General features: G+C 36.7%; 1 pseudogene; it reads right to left on the bottom strand.

The window, feature by feature from the left end:
* Window positions 1–7,558: 7,558 nt before the first annotated feature.
* LOC104080883 lies at window positions 7,559–7,873 on the bottom strand (annotated as a pseudogene).
* Window positions 7,874–8,367: the final 494 nt, after the last annotated feature.

The following is an 8,367-nucleotide window of genomic DNA, read 5'->3' as shown; positions in this document are numbered from 1 at the left end:
TCAGGATCTTAAACTTTACAGTCACCTGGTTGCTGCAGCCAAGGCTGCCTCATCCTTTAATCTTAATCACCTTCTACTTCAACCCATGGAAAGTGAGAGACAAAGTCTACGTTGATGTTTAACAGTCTAGAAAATACTTGCTTGTTAATCAGTAAAATGAGGTAATTTTGTAACTAACACAGATCTCACATAACTGCTTTTATAAATGAAAACCAGGCAATTTTAAATGATGGTGCAATATGATGAAATTAGGCTGGCTTGTGGGGCAGGGGGGAGGGGCGGAAGGCAAAAAACCCTCTAGAAACCCACAAGACAAGATCTCATACCAGAGCTCTACTTCTACTCTAAACCAGTAGAAGTCCTTGTAGTCCACAAGCAGCATATGCCACAAAGTATAGCAAATACCAAGCAAGCTGCTATACAGTACTGTGTATGATACCATGCAGCATTCCGCTGCGAAATGAATCACCCACTGCTGTATCTATAGCTTTTCATGTGATGTCCACTCACACAAAAAGGTGTTTTTAAAATCATAATCAGATTAGGGGTACACAACTTATCCATTTCACATGCACTAAACAAGCCTGCATAACAGCAAGTCAATCTAAATCAACCTTTCTTCTCATATGTGACCACTGTTTTACTTCTAGAATTTATGCCTCTTGGCAGCAGGGGGAGAAAAGTTGCTTTGTTTTTTTAAATAAAAAGCCTTTCAAGGATAAAGTGCAAAAAACCATTACATTTGGCTTCTTGGACAAGAAAAGAAATTGGATTCAATTTCAATTAAAATAAAGTATAGATGATGTGGTAAAGAACACTTTCTCTAACTTACCTACATTTCTATCTATAACTGCACTACTTCACAATTTGCCTGGAAGGGAGAGATTTATTAGCACAGATTATGCTCTGCATACCATTCTATATCCACTTAAAACCTATTTCCTGATGCAGACATATTAAAGCACACAAGTTAACTGTTATGCCTACTTCATGCATAAAGTAGGATTACACAAATCAGATTCTATGTCACTATTAAAAGAATCTCTCCAATAGGGAAGTAAAACACAACTTACAACTACTATGTGCTTCATTTATATATAAAGACCACTTCACACCTATTTACGTATTTAAAAAATTTAAGAGAGGCTTCAGTAAAATCTCTGTTAAATACAAATTACTTCAGAGAAACCTTATGGAGAGATATTTGTTTTGAATGAGTGCAGGTGTCAAAGTACTACTCCTTTCAAATATATTGAGAAAGGAAGAAGTATCATAATTGTTCAATACAAAGAAAAGACAACAATTATGTTATAGTTGACAAATGGGGAAAGCATGTACTCATTCTTGCCAAGAGTTATCTTGCCAGCTGCTTAGAGCAAACATTATCCATTTTAATTTTTCCACAGTCTTGCAGCAATAGTGAACTACTGCTGAATTAAGATCCAGCTGGTCTCAGGTGGAAGCACTCCTGTAGAGACCTGGCTGATCCAGACTGTGGGAACTAGGCTAAACAGCTGACTATGCAAGATGTATTAAGGATAGAGTATGGGTGGGACTGCTCAAAAGTCAAGGCACAATAAAGTGTGTTGTGAAGATTCTCCATGGGAACAAAACCTTCCTTTCTCAAAAAGATGGAGGAGAGTTTTCTGGTCTTTAGAACACATGGCTTCCTCAGCAACAAGAAAACATGTCAAAGCAACATAAGAAACTATTAATGGAATTTGAGAGGATAATTATGCTTTCACTTGATCTTTTACCAAAAATATTTTAGAGGGCAGGGAGTACGGTATATTTACAAAGCTTCTGTAGATTAACTAGTCTTCAATAACAATCCAGTATAGAACCACAAAAATTTGTTTAAAATTTAACACATAGTAACATCAAAACAAACAAATGTTTCCATGGAGACAACTACCTAAATAAATGCTTACAATGGATCCAAGGCGTGACGTCACCCAGGCCTGCCTGCAACCATAGTAACATGCCAGTGTAAACAGAAATATTTTTATTTTTCTATCTAATAATGTCATATAATTAGCAGTTTTATGGCAGTGCTTAAACCATATTCTTGCAGTGCTGAGTGGTAACGCTTATAAAATAAGAGCAGAGGTATTTATATCAGGGCTATTGCTATTACCATATTAACTACATACAACAAGTGGAGTATGTGTATGGCATAGCTAACATATCAAATTTCCCAGTGCAGTTGTTGACCCCAATAAACAAAGAAATTTAAGTTCCTAAGGCAACATGCCAGAATGCTGGTCAGAGATCAGTGACATCTATTCTTCTTGGGCATTCTGCTTTCCTTAATACAAAAACCCTGAAGTTCTTAAACTGTTGTGTCTCACTGTCTTGCTGGATTAAGAAGAAGAATGCAGCCACATGCTGCTTTTCATACCAAATGCAGAACGCTTCTGTGCCCTTCTCCTGTGTCACCAATGAGCTTGCTTTCTCCAAGGCAACAAGATTCACTAAACCCATATTTGCACTCTGCAAGCACAATACAAGACACACAGCCTACAAACTTTTGCAACTCTAGAGGAGTAACATAAAAGAAACAGTCAGCTAATGAGGAAAATTTCCAAGAAGGAAGGCAATTGTTTCAGCTACTAAAAAGATACCCATGGAATGCCCATTCTCATGAAAACCAACCATTTTCAAATGCTTTTGCATGTCTGCAAGTTGTATGTCTCTAAATTCAGTAGACCCAGATTGCATTATCACTCTTAATTTGCAAAATATAAAAGAAAGGTGTCTATATAAGATTCAGATAGTATGTGAAAAATGAATGCTTAGAATGATCTAGTATTACTAAGATATTTATACTAAACCCCCACATTTTACCAGAAGCCTGAGCTACAGGGAAATTGAAGTTATTATCATTACAAAAATGGTGAAATACTATTTTTGGTCCTGTCACGAAAATTTCACAGAGTAATTTATGAAAACTTTCCTTCTCATAGAATATGATTGTGACTTATCCTTGTCTTCAAGTATGGCAGTGAATTTAGGGAACAGTTAAAAAAATTATTCCCAGAAAGTATTTTCAGACTTCTTTTTCTTAAAAAAATTATATAAGCAGGTTTTTCAGAGAAGGGGTTGCTTCATTTTTGCCATTTAAAGAGAAAAGGCTATCCTGATATCAATTAGCAAAAGAGATTTTTACATAACTTTAAGCAAGGAGCTAGCTTTGAAATGAAAATTTACCCTGCAACCATAGTCTTACTGTTGTATGCGGTGCAATGAACATATGAAGAAAAGAGCCCAATATCTCAAGTTTTGTTTGTGAAACTATAAAATACAGTAAGGAAAGCTTACTACCTAATTGCATTTACAGTTATGTACACTTTTGTTGGTTTTGCTGTACACTTTTGTTGGTTTTGCTGCATTATTAATAGATTTCATTCCATAAGATATTGTAAAACTTTACAATTCACTCTTCACAATTTCTTTTGCTTTTCCAGGTGCAACATGCATAGAAAGATAACGATATTATATGAGATGTCTTTATTGTATGTTTTTATAACCTAAAAAAAAAAAAAAAAAAATTTCTTTTTCTACTTATTATAGAAACAGCAGTCTATCCCAACTGTATTAATGCAATCCAGGTATTTGGCATAAATGTAGGTGGTTCTCCTCTGATCTCTAGGGATGCAACTTATAAATATTTGTACACCTGGCTACTCTCAACAAGTGGGCTTTGGCTTTTCATTTCAAGTAATTCCATTGCAAAATTAATTGCTGCTTAATTTCTTGTATTTCTGAGCTGACAATAGAAAGCTTTAAAAATAGAAAAGAAAAAAAAAAAGGCAGAAAAAGACATCTATTAAATCAATTTTTAACATACAACAACTTATATTACAATCCACCAAATTGGAAGGATTTGTGAGACCCTTAAAAACATACAAACTACTGTTAAACAAAAATACTTGGAGAGGGGGGAGGGAGGGAGGGGGAAGATCACCCAATTTACATCTTTTCTTACCAAACAATGCAATTCTAGCAATTCTTCTTTCATTTCTACTACTGTGCATTCTTTGCATTAGACCATTCCTTCTTATTATCCTAAAGTACATACAAACGTTGTGCTCACATGAAGGACTTCAGTGGATCTTTTATGCAAGATAAATAGACAAATTACACTTCAGTCTGACCTGACACCCTCACACAGAAGGAAAACAGCATTCTACACATATTTTCTTATTTGTAACAAAGGTTCAACAGAATTTCCTCAACCTTAAACTTAACCTTAAATGATCTAATCTCTGAAAGACAGACACAGTCCCAGCTTTGAAGAAGTATCACGGACTATTCAAAACTTTCAGAAGTTTTGTTCACCTGGTTTGGCAGAGGTGGGGAGGGGGATGTTGAGTCTACATAAATGTTCATTACTTCTCAGGATTGAACTGATAAAATCCCTTCTGCAGCAGGGAAAGCTACCAATCAGAGAATGAAACACTATCTTTCAGTAGCTCTTAGGTAAACATATCTGTTACTAATTTTCCTGTTACTTTACCCTGACTATCAGCAACGCATAGTTCCTACCTATTTTGCCAGTATCTGTAGCAGAACACTAAATGAAGCCTGGAAAAGTTAGCAAGATGACAAACATGGGCTTTATACATAGACATAGTAATTCATAAACCCAAAGAACAATTCTACTAGATTAATTATTTTCTAGTGTTTGAACAACATGTGCCATTGTCATAAACTGCAAGTGTAGCTGGCTAGAAAACAAACCCTGCTAAACACAGTGGCTTCCCAGTAATAGACCCAACAGAAAACCTGTTTGGAAGCTCTACCACAATGCTAGATGGCAATTGTAGTTCGGTATGACAAACATCTCTTCTTATCTTTGGGTGTGTTCCCTGGCCAGACTACAACTGCCAAGATCCACCAGCCCCATCTCACTGAACCACTATGGCTGACCGTAAGAATCCCAGGCCAAAGTCCATCCTGTGGGACGCAGTCTAGCTGAAAACCTAAAAACAACAGTGAAGTACAGAGCCTTCTGATACCCATAAGCATAACTCTTATTGAGGCATGGAAGCAGTACTCTGCACTTTCTGGGGCACTGGAGATTTTTTTATAGTGTTCAGTGTTTTTCATTCAACACAGATGGGGAAAAACTTGGGTTGTCAAAAAACCTTAGTGCTCTACTGGGAAAAAGCTGCTTGTAAAACGGAAATGAGTAAGAGTTTATTTTGTGAGTATGCCTGTTTTTGATGCATCACCAAATCTATCATTATCCTTTAGCTTAGGGTTAAATGTGAAGCAAAAGAGAAAGCAAGGAAAAGCAGTTGTCCGAACATGCTCAAGAAATCCTGTATACTCAGCCTATGCAGAAGCCTCCTAAGTTACAGCATATTACTAACACTTGAGTAACTACAGCCATTAAATCTTCCCGTTAAAACTTAAAATATTATATGTGAAATAAATGTGATCTAGACTAAAAAGAATTGCTGACATATGCTCTCAAGAATAAAAATGTAAAAAAAAAACCCCAACACTTAAGAAAATGTGGAAGTATACCTACTGAAAGCATGCCCATGAAAAAACAGACCTTCCTAATAAAGATAGCAAGTCTCAGCTATTGCAAATTTCCCCATCTGCCATTTAAGCAATATTAATTTAAAAATAAAATAATTTTAAAAGAGAAGAATATATAAAATACATGCTATATGTACATGTACAGGTGAGGAATGAGCAAGTAATTAATAAAATTAAGATATAAATGCTTTTGCATTTGTTGCAGTTATCTTCTAAACTATTAAATACCAGATAGAGAGAAGAAAAGATGGCGTGCTTCTTCCAAGAGAAATGACAACACTTCACAGCAAGTCACAGGAGAAAGGTCTGAGAAACTGCTGAACAGGCACCTCCCCACAGAGGCAGAGAGAATAACCCCCGAGCTGAGCTGAGACTCCTGAACAACTGCAAGGGGATATGCTGACATTCGCCTTGAGCCTCAGGTCCCCACCACCTCACAACTCATTCCTGCACAACACGACTGGATTCCTTCTACCCCAGTAGGCACCAAAACTGATACTTCTTTGTATCTGCTAATGTTGCACAACTGCTTATGCCATATCATGGGGTTGTCCTATCACTAACTTGCCCAGATACTGACATGAGAAAGTAGCGCTAAGATTTATTATTTCCTGTGATGATAGATACAGAGAAATTTTTAAGTCGATGAAAGCCAAAGAAAATCTGAAAATAAATGCCAGCATTGTCTATCATAGATCAAGAAAGAAACAAACAACCCTACAGCCTAAACATCCACTTCAAATAAGCTAGTTCACTGATAGTATACCTAATTCTGGCAACACAACTTCCAGAAAATACAAGTAGGGACTCAAAGAGAAAGTGGACTGATACACGAACAAGAGGGTTGGAGTGTGTATATATATAGCGTTTTCAATTGCCTAGATAAGATGCCCGAGAAGAAAAGAAGCAAAGAAAGAAAGAAATCAAATAAGTAATATCATTCTAATGGTGCATGTTACACTGGACAACCTTTCAAGATCAAGGGCCTTTTCTTCTCTATCTTTCTATTCTTTGATACACTCTAAAGGGTCAGTGCTTGTAGCAAGTTTTCCCAACTACCCTTGTAAGCAACTCAGTTTGCATGTCCTCCCCAGCATTACACCACAGTAGTTGAGAGTACAAGCCAAATAAATGTTCCTACAAGCTATAAGTACAGTTAAGGGACCTTCCTTAAAGCATGTCTCTCAACACAATGAGGTGAGACAATTTAAACAGTTACTGTAGTAATAAAAAGCAGAAAAGACATGGCTATCAGACCAGATACCAGAGGGAGGTGAAAATCATCCAATTCTACACATAAAGCGAGAACAAAAAAATTATTTAGGGCTTCACACAGAATATGCCGGAACAGTTGAATGTCTTCCCTTGGATTTGATGAGTTTCTGGATCAAGCCTGCCTAGGTTTTCAATTTGGGGAGAAAGTTAAATTAAAGCTCCAGTCTGCTCACAAGAATAAGCTAGCACCACGGAGATAATCCTAACCAATTAATCACAGCCATGGGTCTGCATCACAAATTCACCATCAGTTTGGCATGGCCCTATGCTTTAAACTTGAGTAGGTGTTGCACTGGACATCACGACTGTCGTTAGAATAAAGGCTTTTAGTACATATTCCACCTTAGCCTCAGTCTTCTGAGACTGAGTTTTGGCAAGATGTAAAACTATATCCTGACTTCATTCAGATATCCTTCAGGAAACATTCACATCATTTACTACAGTCAAAAAACTTATGTTTCTTGGAATAGCCTGCATTTGTCCTCACTACAACATACCTCTTTGTACAGCATATAACACCTGTGACACTGAAGTCAGTTTAAGATAGCAGGACAGAAGCTGAAAGCTGTATCTTCAGACAAAGCAACACAGTTTTATAAAGGAACATGAAAGAGATCGATTGTGACAAAGACATACGGTGCCTCACAACATCTGTAAGCAACAGAAGATAAATTTAGATGGTATCTACGAAACATGTTGGGGACACAAGGAAATGATGGCAGAAAGGAACTTACTTGATTTTACTGAAGACAATGTCAACATCTGTGATTGTCACGTTCTTCCCATCTATCACATGACAGTCCTTACATAGCTTTGACCAGTTCTTCCCATGCATTTCTTTTCCTGTGGCTCTTGTATCACCATGGATGGCAAATTTTCTAAAGGCCTCTTCCAGAGCACTTATTTCTCCTGCCATAGCTCCCTCATGGGAGCTGTTTGAATCATAGGATAATCGTTTTGCTGCTCGGTCCTTTGCTGGATCTGAAGGAGACTTTGGAGGAGTCTTATTCACAGGTTTGGTCGACTTTGCTTTATTGTCAGACATTGTGCTACAAAGAAGAGGAGGGTAAACTCATTACATTAATTTGCACTAGTTTACTTTCTGTTAAGCTACAGGCTACAGTCCATGTTAAAACGTATGAAGAATAAGTGGTCTATAAGGTTAGCAAGAACTCAGTGCCCTCCACCATCAAACAACATTCTATACATAGAGCTATGTAACACTCTGCCCATCTAGAAAAAAATTCTAGCATATTTAAAAAAAAAAAAAAAAAGTCAGGGAAAGAACATTCCAAAATAGGGCATAAACCTAATTTCACTGTCATTACATCAGCCAACAAGAGAACATTTTGTGTTAGTTTCTTTTTTTTTTTTTAAATGGCAATCACCACAGTCACTCTACTGATTTGAATAAAAGTATGCCCTTTACATTATAGGCATTACTACCTACTTCTGTTTCTGAAGGAAAAATAAACAGCCCTCTATTTTCTGCAGTGTGGCTTTTAAATTATTTTTTATTGAAAAATGCTATATTTTGCA

The sequence above is a fragment of the Fulmarus glacialis genome, unplaced genomic scaffold, assembly GCF_000690835.1.
Source record: "Fulmarus glacialis isolate BGI_N327 unplaced genomic scaffold, ASM69083v1 scaffold35058, whole genome shotgun sequence".
NCBI classification, from domain to species: Eukaryota; Metazoa; Chordata; class Aves; order Procellariiformes; family Procellariidae; genus Fulmarus; species Fulmarus glacialis.
The sequence above is the reverse complement of the archived record's forward strand: the minus strand, read 5'-3'. Positions and strand labels throughout refer to the sequence as shown.